The sequence below is a fragment of the Canis lupus genome, chromosome 34, assembly GCF_048164855.1.
Source record: "Canis lupus baileyi chromosome 34, mCanLup2.hap1, whole genome shotgun sequence".
NCBI lineage: Eukaryota > Metazoa > Chordata > Mammalia > Carnivora > Canidae > Canis > Canis lupus.
This window is the reverse complement of record NC_132871.1, coordinates 7,551,707-7,564,103: the sequence shown is the minus strand read 5'-3', so window position 1 is coordinate 7,564,103 and position 12,397 is coordinate 7,551,707. Positions and strand designations below refer to the sequence as shown.

The following is a 12,397-nucleotide window of genomic DNA, read 5'->3' as shown; positions in this document are numbered from 1 at the left end:
CCAACGGTCCACACTGCTACGAAGAACCATGCTGTACTAAAACCTGCAGCTGATGGCCATTGGGTAGTCAAGGAGAGAACACAGCCTTGTTCTCTAGCATTTGCACACGACAGGCTCCACATGGGTGATGTGGAGCAGCTTAAGCAAGGAGTGGCCTGTGGTTAACGCATCACAGAGGAACTGAGCTTGGCCCTCTTCCACTGTGCTTTCACTAAGAACCGCAGTAACTCTGATACGCATCCAGAACTAAGAACAAGAGTTAATCTAGGGAACTAGACTAAGTTTGGTCTGTGAATCTACTGGGATACTTGTAAAATATTTTGATAAAATACTTAGATTACCAGGTCCTACCTCAAGACCTGGTGAGCAGAAAACTTCAAGGGTGAATTCCAGCAATTTGCATTCTTTGCAAGCCCTCCAGGGATTCTTTTACATGTTAAAGTCCAAGAATCACTGTACTAGAGACATTTTTTAGGATCAACCTAGGACCACAAGCATGAGACACAAAGAGAAGGTTATCAAAAGAACAAAACTAAGATTTTACCATCCACATTCTGAGTCATGATGATTTTATTCCTATGGAAATGAGACTGACCATTAAGAACCATACACGTAGTAATTAGGTACATACGTAGACTTAAACTCTTTGTAATCCTGCATATAGTTTACCAACTATGGTTTCTTTGGTTTTTGTATTTTGTGGGGTGTTTTTTTTTTTTCTAATTATTTTCTTGTCTAAATTCCAACTTAGAAAATCTAGTGCAGGTGTTAAAATAAATGCCTGAGAACCCAGGAGGATTCAGGTGACTATTTAACTACAATTCAGGTGCCCGAGAAGAGACTGTCCTTGAATGAGTCCACCTTGATAACAGACCCTGGTTACAAGAGCTGGCTCCTATACCTAGATGACTCTCTGATTTGGGTCACCTCCCAACATTCCAGGTTTATACATGAGTACCAAGTTCGCGAAGCACGTTCATGCAGAAGCTACATCTTAAACCACTCGGTCTTTTCAAAAATCCTACACCCTGACTTATATATTTTGTTATTACAAAAATCCATCTGTGCTTCACATGGTTACAAACTGTCTAGAGTCCCTGTAGTGCTTACAATCCCACACCTCTATTCTCTCATGTCAGTGCTCTCCTAAAGTAAACAAAGAAAGAGGAGAAAATAATATATCTTTGAAAAATACCAAAGTGGGCAGCCTGGGTGGCTCAGCGGTTTAGCATGGCCTTCAGCCCAGGGCGTGATCCTGGAGTCCCAGGATCGAGTCCCACATCAGGCTCCCTGCATGGAGCCTGCTTCTCCCTCTGCCTGTCTCTGCGCCTCTCTCTCTCTCTCTCTCTCTCATGCATAAATAAATAAAATCTTAAAAAAAAAAAAGAAAAATACGTAAGTAAGTTTCGAACTCAAGGTGTAACACAGAGTTGCACAAGTTCTCTTGACAAAGAAATCAATGTATCTGTGAGGCACTTGATATTAATTATTTAACCATGTAATGTGTAACAATGGCTACCTTTATGAATACTGGACTTTGCTAAGTCCTAAGAACATTGCTAAGTATGTTATGCGTACAATCGTTGTTTTGGACAATGATCCTATGAAAATTTCTCATTGCCTCTTAGACTTGGGAAACTAAGGCACAGCGAGGTTGAGTAACTTGCTCAAACTCACACAGCTAATAAGTGGAAGAGCTGAAATTTGCATTCACAAAGTCTGACTCCAGAGCCTGAACTCAACCATTAGGCTCTACTTCCTTCCATCTTCGGCAGTGTAACAAATGCAGGTAATTAGATATATTTAATCGTCAGCATTTCTAGATATTGTGTAAGCCTGCGTGCAAAGACCAACTCATTAAAATAAAAATACTCATAGATATAAAATCAAAACGCCTATATTTATACACAAGTGTGTTTTTTATACATACAAGGGCACTTTGTGCTTTGTCTTCTTTCAGCATTATATTTTAGGTAAAATATAAGGTAATACCTCTCCCTTTCTAAGTCTGTGAGGTACAGTCTTCCCACCTCTAATGTATCAGCTCTAAGGACATCACAGGGTCTATACAATTTCTATGTGAAGTTTAAATGTTAGTGTTCGCATCAGCAAAACTTTTTCTATCCTTATTTGTAATGTCTAATTTCCTTAGGCTCAAATTTTAAATACTCTAGATTTCTTTGGTCTCATTTCTCCAATTTATCAATGAGGATTTTGTGCAAAGATCCCTGTCCATCCCAAAGACTGAACAGTAGTCATTTTTCTATCCTTAACTCCCACTTCACAGAAACAGCAATCCAGGAAGCCGGAGATTAATTAGAATCTGAATCCTGATTTGCAACCAGTATAAGCGGACCAAGCGTCCAGGCCTCTAGCCTCTGAAAACCTTACATAATGGACTAACCATCAGACTGACCACTTTAACCAATACACATTAAAAATCACAGCTCCCCGTAGAATCTGACACAATTTTAACACAAGTATACTAAAGCGAAGATTGAAAATAGAATCAGCTAAATGTCTCTCGCTTTCCTTAGTGGAGCTCAACAGTTCTTTTTAAAATGTCATAATATCTTGGTCTTAATTGTGTTCTTTAAAAAGTACACATCACAATATGGAAAATAAACTTTAGAAAAGTTTAATCAGTTTAATTGAAAAATACTTTTTCTGATCAAAAAGTAAATAATGCAGAAATGAAACCTTTTATTCTAAGAGAGAAAGGTGAGAGGCAGTACCCTCTAGCCCTTCTTTTCCACGCGGAGGCCCATCAGTGTAACACCCCCGAGTGTTGACCAGCACGCATCTAGGCCAGGCCCACTGCAATTACTGAGCATCCTTTTACTTGTTTTCAGATGTAAACAGGAAAAAAAAAAAAAAAAAAAAAGGAGGGGATGTGGGGCCTCAGTTAACGTTGGTTATATCCATTTATCCAATCTTTGCTTTGCCGCTCTGATGATAGCATTATAGCCTAACGGCTCTTCTAGAATCTCAGCCAAACAGAGAAGAAAAAATTGATTAGCTTTAGCCTGCTTAGGACAGGATCTCTCTCTCTCTCTCTCTCTCTCTGTGCGCTTGTTAATTTTTAAGTTCCATTTCCCATTATAAACTCCGAAATGTAAATGCCTAGCACATTTCTATTTATTTCCAAAATAAAATGCACTCTTGGATCCATGAATTTCCACCCTGTCTATCTGTTGATGATAGAACTGTCTTTATTAAAGAGCAAAGTCATTTTTCATGACGTAGGTATGAAAGCCCGGTCATCCTTTTGTATCCGTTTATATGTGTTTTAATCTATCTCCACTATTTATGAGATCATAGAGTTGATGTGGCACCAAATGGATCAAAAGTAAAAGGGTGATTGGTTTTTATTAATATATACGCCCTCTTCTGTATTTTCTCACTGACTTCTGAAAAATATGCTCATAAATTTCTTCTCTAGGCCGCATTTCTTGAAACTGAACCACAGGGGGCGAGGAGAGCGTCAGCTCCAAGGCGAAATGACCCTTAAGTGACTCAGTGGATTTAAATTGTCAACGGCAAGACCATCAGGATTAGCCACACTACCCTTTCTTCAACGACCCCAACATGCACAGAATTCCACGAATGGTTCCCGTCTCTCCTCACAAGAACCAAGTCAACCCATTGTCACAGGTGAAGACACTAAGGCCCCAAGAAGTGAAGTAACCTGCGGAAGCCCCCACAGCTGGTGAGCAGCCAGGTCAGGTGTGATGGGCCGAGGCTGGGTTCTTACCCTCTGCGCTGCCTTCCCAGCCCAGATACCGGAGTTCTCGCCTGTGCTGCAAGTCACACTCGCCTGGGGAAACTTAAAAAAAAAAAATACTGATAAATTAAATCACTCCCTTGAAATGAGCTAAACACATCACTATTTTTTTGTAAACTCCTGAGTTGATTTTAGTATGAATCCAGGGTTGCAAAAAACCAGATTTGCAAATGCCAAGGTATAGGGTTTTGTTTTGTTCTGTTTCTGAAGAAACATGAGTCTTTCTCCGGGTAGCGCAAGAACAAAAGTGCAAGTTGTTTATCTAGAACAGAAACATTAGATGCGGGCACAGCAGCGCCCCGACGGGGCAGGATCCTTGGGGCCGCCCCCAGCCGCCTCCTCCTGGCCCGGGCCAGGAGCTCACGGGGGTCCCAGCGGCGGCATCTCAGGCTCCAGTGAAGGCAGGATAAGTGGAGTCGCCGCGCCCTGTCTCAGGGCTCCTTTCACAGGAAAATTTTGGAAGCAAAAGGAGAACAGTTGGGGCCGGGAGTCGGCCAAGGCCTCCGAGGAGAATTTTAAGAACCAGAGAGCGCTCGGGAAAGAGAAAGAATCATAGCAGGGAGGGGACCCGCCGCCGCCTGAACCTAAGGGGGAAATGGGAACTAATAATACGACAAAGAAATAATCAGAACTAATAATACGACAAAGAAATAACGGCCGGAGAAAAATACAAGGGGGAGAAGCAGCCGTGGCAACGCTTTACCAGCAAAATAAGGAAAAAACTCAAGGGCGTCACCGCATCTTCCATTCATTCGGGCTTGGGAAGCACGTCGAGGCCTAAAATACTTTCAGAGGCGAAAGTTCTAGGGAGGCGAACACTACCTGGAGGAAACTGAAACCCAGCAGGGAGCCGGGGGGAGGGACCCTCCGCTGCTTCAACACCAGCTGGGCGCTGCCCAGGCCCCTCTGGCCCAGGCCCGACCTGCTCCAGCAGCACCCGCCCTCCGAGCGGGGCCCCCCAGGATTCGGGGCATTTTCAGACTTGAGGAGCACTGGCTCCACGGCTCCCGCCACAGCCAGACTGAGTTGGGACAGGCGGCCACTGCGGGCAGAGGTTGGGCCTGGAGAACTAGTTAGAGCTCGGGCTCCTTAAAGAACTTCTGCAGGATGTCCCCATGCGCCGGGCCTCGGGGTCTTTCAGCAGGGGCAGGCCTGAGGCTAGGCACGCGTGCGTGGGGCCCTTACGGAGAGCAGGAAGCACGCGGGGAGATACAGAGGGAAGACCATGGCTGTGCTCCAGGAAGAGCAAAGTGTCACAGGGGTTGCAGGAGCGGAAGCTGGGGTTCAGAGACAGGGAGCAGCTGCCCAGACTCCCCGGCAGGTGGAACTGGTTCTGGGGAAGTGGGGGAGCCTCTCCCAGGCAGAGGGAACAGCAGAAGCAAAGACGCAGAACCCAGAAGCCTGCTGTGGGTTGAGGGGACGCCGCCTTCGGCCCAGAGCAGTTTCCCGACTGTTTCAAGGAGACTCGGGACTCTGAGATGGTGACGCCTCCAAGGCTACTAAGGGTGGGCTGGAAGGTCAGTGGGGTTGCTGGGGCCCGTAAGATCGTATTTTAACGGTGGATTCCACCACTGCAAAATAAAATGTGCAGCACAGCACTGAGCTAATACACAAGGCACTTCTAAAAGTATGATCTACACTGTGCCTGGCACGCAGCAGGCACTCAAATATTCACAAAAGAAATGAGTGAATGAGTGAATCTAGGAGATCAAAGTAAAAAAGTGGAGCCGCTTTTGGCCTGGACTGCAAAGGGTCTGAACATGTCAGAGATGAGGTTTGTGTTGTTGGGTAGGGCCTGGCACTGAGCGGGGCTCTGCTCTAAGAAGCTTATTCTGGGGCAGCCCGGATGGCTCAGCGGTTTAGGGCCTGCCTTCAGCCCAGGGTGTGATCCTGGAGTCCCGGGATCGAGTCCCGCATCGGGCTCCCTGCATGGGGCCTGCTTCTCCCTCTGCCTGTGTCTGTGTGTGTGTGTGTGTGTGTGTGTGTGTGTCGTGAATAAATAAATAAAATCTTTTTTTTTTTTTTAAAGTAGCTTATTCTACAAACCAAGCGTAAAATAGATTGGAAATGAGAGACTGGATCTGGGCAACTAGTCAGGAAGGCATCAGGGTAGTTTCTAGAAAGAGTGAAGAGTCCAAAGAAATACAACCCCCATGGGCATAAAAAGGTGGAGAAGCAAGTATCATGAGACATCATGTGGAGATGGAGCCCATGGGATTTTCTGTGCATTGTATTTGGAGAGCAAAGATACTGGTAAGGTCCTGGGTGACCGAAAGAAAGACAGAAATTGACAGTCACCCCTTTTCAAGTAAGAAGAAAGATGTCAATTAGAGTTTAGGCCCGCTGAAGGCACTTGAGAGGAATACAGAAGCAGCTCGCAGATGATTCAGGTCGTCAATATGAAACTTAGGAGGGAAAGTAGAGACAGGAATAGCACTTTGGGAAACTAATCCAGCACTAAGAAAAGGACATCCCTGAACAAAAAGTAGCATGCAAAAAGGAGATCACCTATTACAAAGCAAAAGAGGATCAAGAGAAAACTGCAGAAAACAAAAAAAAAAAAAATGAAAAAGCAGAGGTAGGATGAAAAGACGACATTGAGACACACGGGAACAGAGAGGGGACCGGGGGAGACGACAAAATAGAGATGGTGAACGCGTGGGGGAGGCGGTCACAATAAAAACGCTGGAGTAAAAAGCAGTGGGAAATTGGGACGAACGTGCTCATTGTTCTTTAGCTCCTGGAAGACATGGGATTTTATAGGGACAGCAGAAAGCCAATTTTGCTCTTTACTTCTGTGAGCAAAGATTTTCATAAATGAAGCAATTACTCCTGTGAGAAGTAAACTAATTGCTCATATTTTTTAATACACATTGTGGCTATTTAAAATCATGCAATGATATCTTCAAGCTCAGCTGGAAGAAAAAAAAATCTAAAGTAGGGGGAGGCAGCTGAGGGATTTAAGATTCTGATCTCTTCCACGGTGGGAGCTCCACACAGCATTATTCTACGTAGACGTTTTACCTTTTGGAGTTGTGTTTGTTTTGCTGCATTTTTTTCCCCCCTCGCTGAGCCAGGTCACTAATCTGAGATAAAGGACACTGAGCACACACCTGATATAACTTGATAAATCCTCATGTAATAGGTAACACTTGGTAAAGTTCTCCTCTAACTGCTGACAGGTCTCACTAATTGGCCATGTTTGGGTGACAAGTACTAATGACAGTTCCTTCTCCGGTTTGATGGCAGAAGAGACACCTCTGTTGGTTTTCTCTCTGCCTCAGTTCAAGAAGGATACATTCAGTTCACCGTTTGCTTTTTGCCCCTTGAATCCGTGTATTTGGTAAAATGCTATAAAACGTCGACGTTCTTTTCGTTAACGTAGATGCTGCTTCGTGGCTCAACTTCTATAAAGACATCATGACTTATGTAATGTAAAATAATATAGTGCAAATGAAGCACACGCGGAATTATGCTGCAAAACATTTCTATCACTCGGCTGATTCCAGGGAGGGCAGTAATTTTTCCTTTGTAAGAAGGGCTCACCTTCTCAAAAGCATTTTACTACAAATGCATCCAAGAGAGGTCAAGGAGATCTACAAGAATAGCTATTTGATTTGTGGTTTTCATTCCAAGCTTCCTCAAATCACTTTTGGAAATGAGTAGCAGTGTCAATGATAAATCCACAAATATTTGACTTATGGGGATACGGAATCTGAACCACGACCAACACTTTTGAGTAAAGACACATTTTTTTTTTCCTCCACCTTAAAAGCCTCCTGTAACAACAGAACTTCCAAGGCAGTATTTGCATTCTAGGGGCATCTCTGTATCCCAGGGAAGGGACAGCACACACTCAGCGCACAGATGGCATCAAGATAAGATGAAAGGACTAGGAAAACCAGGGAAACGGTGTCCTGAAATATTTAAGGGAGCTCTCTCAAGCCAAAACCTTTATCTAAGATGCAGCTTATTGACTTTATGAAAAGCCTTCTTTTTAGTTTGATAAATGCATTTTCTACGGCTCCGGGCATCCCGCTGAACCCGCGCGTTTGGAGCTGGAGGCTGGACCCTCCGGCGGGCACAGGCCTCCCGCTGAGCATCCTTCGCTACCTCTCAACAAAGTTTGCGTTCCCCTGGGCGGATGCTCCGGGCAGAGCAAAACCAAAGGGGGGGGCGGGGGATCCGAACCACCTCTGCGGTGTGAAAATACGGGAGGTGACGTTTCGCACCCCAAGAGCTTCTGGGAGCACCCAGAGCTGTGCTCCTGTCGAGGGGGCCGAGGGCTGGGGGCAGCCTGTGTTCCCCGCGGGGCCGCGGCGCTCCCCGCCCAGGTCCGCCCTGGGAGCTGCCCGTCCCGGTCCCCGAGCCTGGGACACACCTGGGCGCCGTCCCAGCAGCTCCCCCTTCGGGCCCCCCCACCGCCCCGCAAGCGCAGCGCGCAGATGCCCCCGCGCCCCGGCCCTTCCGCGGCCCCGCGCGGCCCCCTCGGGCGCCCCAAGCCCCGCAAGTGCAAACTTCGGGGACCTTCCCTCAGCTGCGGGACTCTCGGAACCCCGAGCCTCGGCTCCCAGCCTCCGCAGACACGTCCCCCCGGCGCCCCAGCTCCCCGAAAGGGCGAGAGAGACGCCCGGCGCCACACCTGCCCGGCAGGTGCCCGGGGCCCCGCGGCTGCCCTTCCGCGCCCCCCTCCGCTCGGTCCACGCGGGGCCCCCTGCGGGCCTGCGGTCGCTCCGGGAGCCCCCGCCGAGCCCCGCCGGGCGCCGGCGAGCCACGCGCCTCCACAAGTGGGACCCAGTGCAAAGTCCGGGGCGGGGGGGTGGCTCCCGGCCCTTCCCGGGGGCGCCGGCTGCGCGCGGGGCGGGGGGCGGGAGGGCGCGCGGGTTGCGGGCCCCGGGGGCGCGGGCGGGAGGGTGCACGGACCCCGGGGGCTCCCGCTGCACGCGGGCGGGAGGGCGAGAGGGCGCACGGGTGCCGGGGGCGCGGGCGGGAGGGTGCACGGACCCCGGGGGCTCCGGCTGCACGCGGGCGAGAGGGCGAGAGGGCGCACGGGTGCCGGGGGCGCGGGCGGGAGGGTGCACGGACCCCGGGGGCTCCGGCTGCACGCGGGCGAGAGGGCGAGAGGGCGCACGGGTGCCGGGGGCGCGGGTCCGGGTGCGGGAGGGCGCACGGGGAGCGGGCGGGAGAGCGGGAGGGCGCACGGATCCCGGGGGCGCGGGCGGGAGAGCGGGAGGGTGCACGGACCCCGGGGGCTCCGGCTGCACGCGGGTCCGGGTGCGGGAGGGCGCGCGGGTGCGGGGGGCGCGGGTGCCGGGGGCGCGGGGCGGACGCGGGCGGGACTCACCTCTGCGCGGCGGCGGCTCGCTGTCCCCGGGCCCCGCGCAGACGCTCTCCCGTGTGCGCTGCGGCCGGGGCGGGCGGCGGGCGGCGGCTCGGCCCGCGCGGGCCCGGAACTGTGCGCCGCCCGCGGGCGCGGGGCTGGGGCTCGGGGCGCGGCCCCCGCGCTGAGCGCCTGCGCGCCCCGCCTCGCCCAGGTGAGGGGCGTGTGCCCCCCGCGCCCCGCCGCGCCCCCGCGCCCCGAGCTGCAGGCGGCCTCCGGGCGGGCAGCGGCGAGGCGGGCGCCCTAGGGGCGGGCGAGGCGGCAGCGCTCGGGGCCGCGGGGGCTCTGCGGGGCCTCCCGCCGCATCGCCGCCCCCAACCCCGCCTGGGCCGGCGCGCGCCGCGGGCCCCGGGAGGCTCCGTCCCCGTCCCGCCCGCCTCCCTCCCTCCCTCCCTCCCCGCCTGCCGAGCGCGGGGGCGGGTCTGCCCGGCACGAGTCAGGCCGGAGCGCAACTCCCCCCTCCCCGAGGTCCGCGCGCCGACACCCGCTCGGCCCCGCAGCGGCCCCGGCCCCCGCCCCGGCCCCCGCCCCAAGAGCGCGCCCGGCCGCCCGCGGGATGGCGGAGCCACAGCGTCGCAGCCCGGCCGGGGGCGGGGGTCCCGGGGGGGGGTCCCGGGGGGGGGGGCTCCCCTCCCCTCCCCTCCGCTCCGTGTTTAAGTTTGCACAACTGAGGCAGGTCACTGGTCTCCCCCATGTGGGGCATCCGCTGAAAAGTAGTGCCAACAGCCAAGGTGCTGGGTTCTGAGACCGCTTGGGGGGGGGGGGAGAGTAAAGAAAGAAAAAGAAAGAGAAAAAAGAAAGAAAAAGAAAGAGAAAAGAAAGAAAAAGACACAGAGAAAAGAAAGACAAAAAAAGAGAAAGAGAAAAGAGAGAAAAAAAGCAAAAGAAAAAGAAAAAAGGAAAAGAAAGAGAAAAGAAAACGAGAGAAAAGAAAGAAAAAAGAGAGAAAAGAGAGAAGAAAGAAAAAGAACGAAAAAAGAAAGAAAAAGAAAGAAAAAAGAAAGAAAAAGAGAGAAAAGAAACAAAAAGAAAAGAAAGAGAAAAGAAACAGTGAGAAAAGAGAAAAGAGAAAGAAAAAGAGAAAAAGAAAAAGAAAGAAAAAAAGAAAGAGGAAGGAAGAAAAAAGGAAGGAAGGAAGAAAGGGAGACACAGAAAGAAGAAAGAAAGGAAGGACGAAAAAAAGAAAGAGGAAGGAAGGAAGAAAGAGGGAGAGAGAAAGGAAAGAAAGGAAGGAAGAAGGGAAGGAAGGAAGAAAACATTTAAGGGGAAAGGAAAAACATTTTTTTAGATGACAATTACTTTTTTTTACATATTTTTTAATTGGAGTTCAATTTGCCAACATATAGCATAACACCCAGTGCTCATCCCATCAAGTGCCCCCCTCAGTGCCCGTCACCCAGTCACCCCCGCCCCCGCCCTCCTCCCCTTCCACCACCCCGTGTTCCTTTCCCAGAGTTAGGAGTCTCTCATGTTCTGTCTCCCTCCCTGATATTTCCCACTCATTTGGAAAAATAATTTTAGAAGGGCAGTTTTCTAAGATTACTTCTTTGGCTGGAGAAGATCAAGAGTCATAAATGACAAGAGATTTTTTTTTTGATAAAATGATTTTAAAATATTATTCTTTGGACCAAATGATTTTAAAATCTTATTCTTTGGTTTTCTTCTCAGATGATTGACACTGACTCCATCAATAATTAAGGCCGCAGCTGTTGGTGTCCTGGCATCATGGTCCGGAGTGAAGATCTCCGCGTGCGGCCAAAGCCGGGGCTGCTCTCCGGGGTGGGTTTGAGCTTTGGCCACGGCAGGCGCACCACCCTCGAGCTCCTTAGGGGAGCAGGTTGTGCTCCTGACCCGCCTCGGAACTTAGGGTTATCGCAGGCACCGACACACCTGAGCTACCGGCCTGAGAGGGAGCATCGATCTGACAGTTTTTAAGTATTTAGAATTCTAAATATCTGCATATCCAGGTATGCATTCTCACTTGCTCGAGGAGGACAGACACTCCTTGGTAGGCTTGTTCCTAAAACGGTTCCCTATTTGAAATTGCTTCATGCAGGCAGCAAGCACCAGGATGAAACCACTGTAACCCACCCAGCAGGAGCTATGGTAACCGCCGAAGTGGTCTTCTGCAAGATCATGGCCTTAAGGTCTCCTCCCAGCAGTGAAAGTTATACTGAAAACAAGTCTTCCCTGAGTCCCTGCCGGTCAGTAGTAAGGTGGGGTTCTGGCCGACTGGGACGGGCAGGAAATTCCAGAGGCAAAAGCCTTGCTGGAGAAAAACACCCAGCCTCCAGTGCCCTGCCCTCCAGAATTGGGAACGGGCGTGCTTGCTGCTGAGCTCAGATAAGTATTGGTATCTCCAGCCACCTAAGGTACGGGGAGAGGGACGGGGGCCCTCACAGCCCCAAGTCAACACCTTGGATTGCTCTTGGAGGCAAATGAGTAACCTCTGCCGAGTGGAGCACCTGTGAGAAGTGTTCTCTGTGGCTTGCACAATTTAGCAGCATGTGCATTTTTTTCTGTCCTGCAAACTGCAACTATATCCTTCTCTCCTCCCTGTCTATTTTTAATCACCTATAGCAGAGACTTCTGGTGGACAATAATTTGAGGGCTACATGTCCTAACAACAGCTGAAGGAAGCATAAAGTACACGCAGACAACTCCCACTTTTTTTTTTTTTTTTTACCTGTGACATAACTAAGAGCTGTGTGCCTTCACATCTTTAGCCAAGATAGGATTAAAGTCTCCAGAGGCCCAGGCACTGGAACAATTGCAGAGCCGGCCTTCTAAATATACTTCAACATGGAAACGACATTACACTAAAACCCACAAAATTTAAATATATAGAGACGACAGCTTCTCTCTAGAGTTTCTGATGGCAAATGTGAGCTTATGGGATAACTTGGCATTGGCATCGGCCTGTGCCTTTCCAGTGGTATGTGATATATGGGGTCCTCCTGTCCTCAAACTCTTGCACCATCATTTTCCTGGAACCATCATTACTCATTCCTGGCACTGATGGTGTAAACCAACTCGGACAACTATTAGCTGTAGGCGAGGAGCGCTGGCAGGACTGGCAGGATGGCAGCAACGCAGGGGGGTGTGCAGCAAGAAGAGGTCCCTAAACAGTGAAGAGGGATGTAGCAGAAAGATTAATTTAAGCCTTTTTCCTTCCTACTATGTGTGGTTTACAAGGCGTGTGGTGCTTTCGTTCCTAAATATTGATGAACTGA

General features: G+C 50.3%; 1 protein-coding gene across 6 annotated transcripts in view; it reads right to left on the bottom strand.

Annotated features, from left to right (window-relative positions):
- ZNF385B (zinc finger protein 385B) overlaps positions 1-9,233 on the bottom strand; it is a 387,675-nt gene extending 378,442 nt beyond the window's left edge. For 5 of the 6 annotated variants that reach the window (XM_072811297.1, XM_072811276.1, XM_072811280.1 and 2 more), the window contains exon 1: positions 9,129-9,233. The gene's annotated coding sequence lies outside the window, so the exon portion shown is untranslated. Of the gene's footprint in view, positions 1-3,754; positions 3,778-9,128 lie in introns of those variants that run through there. The other variant, XM_072811278.1, reaches the window with a different exon arrangement.
- Positions 9,234-12,397: the final 3,164 nt, after the last annotated feature.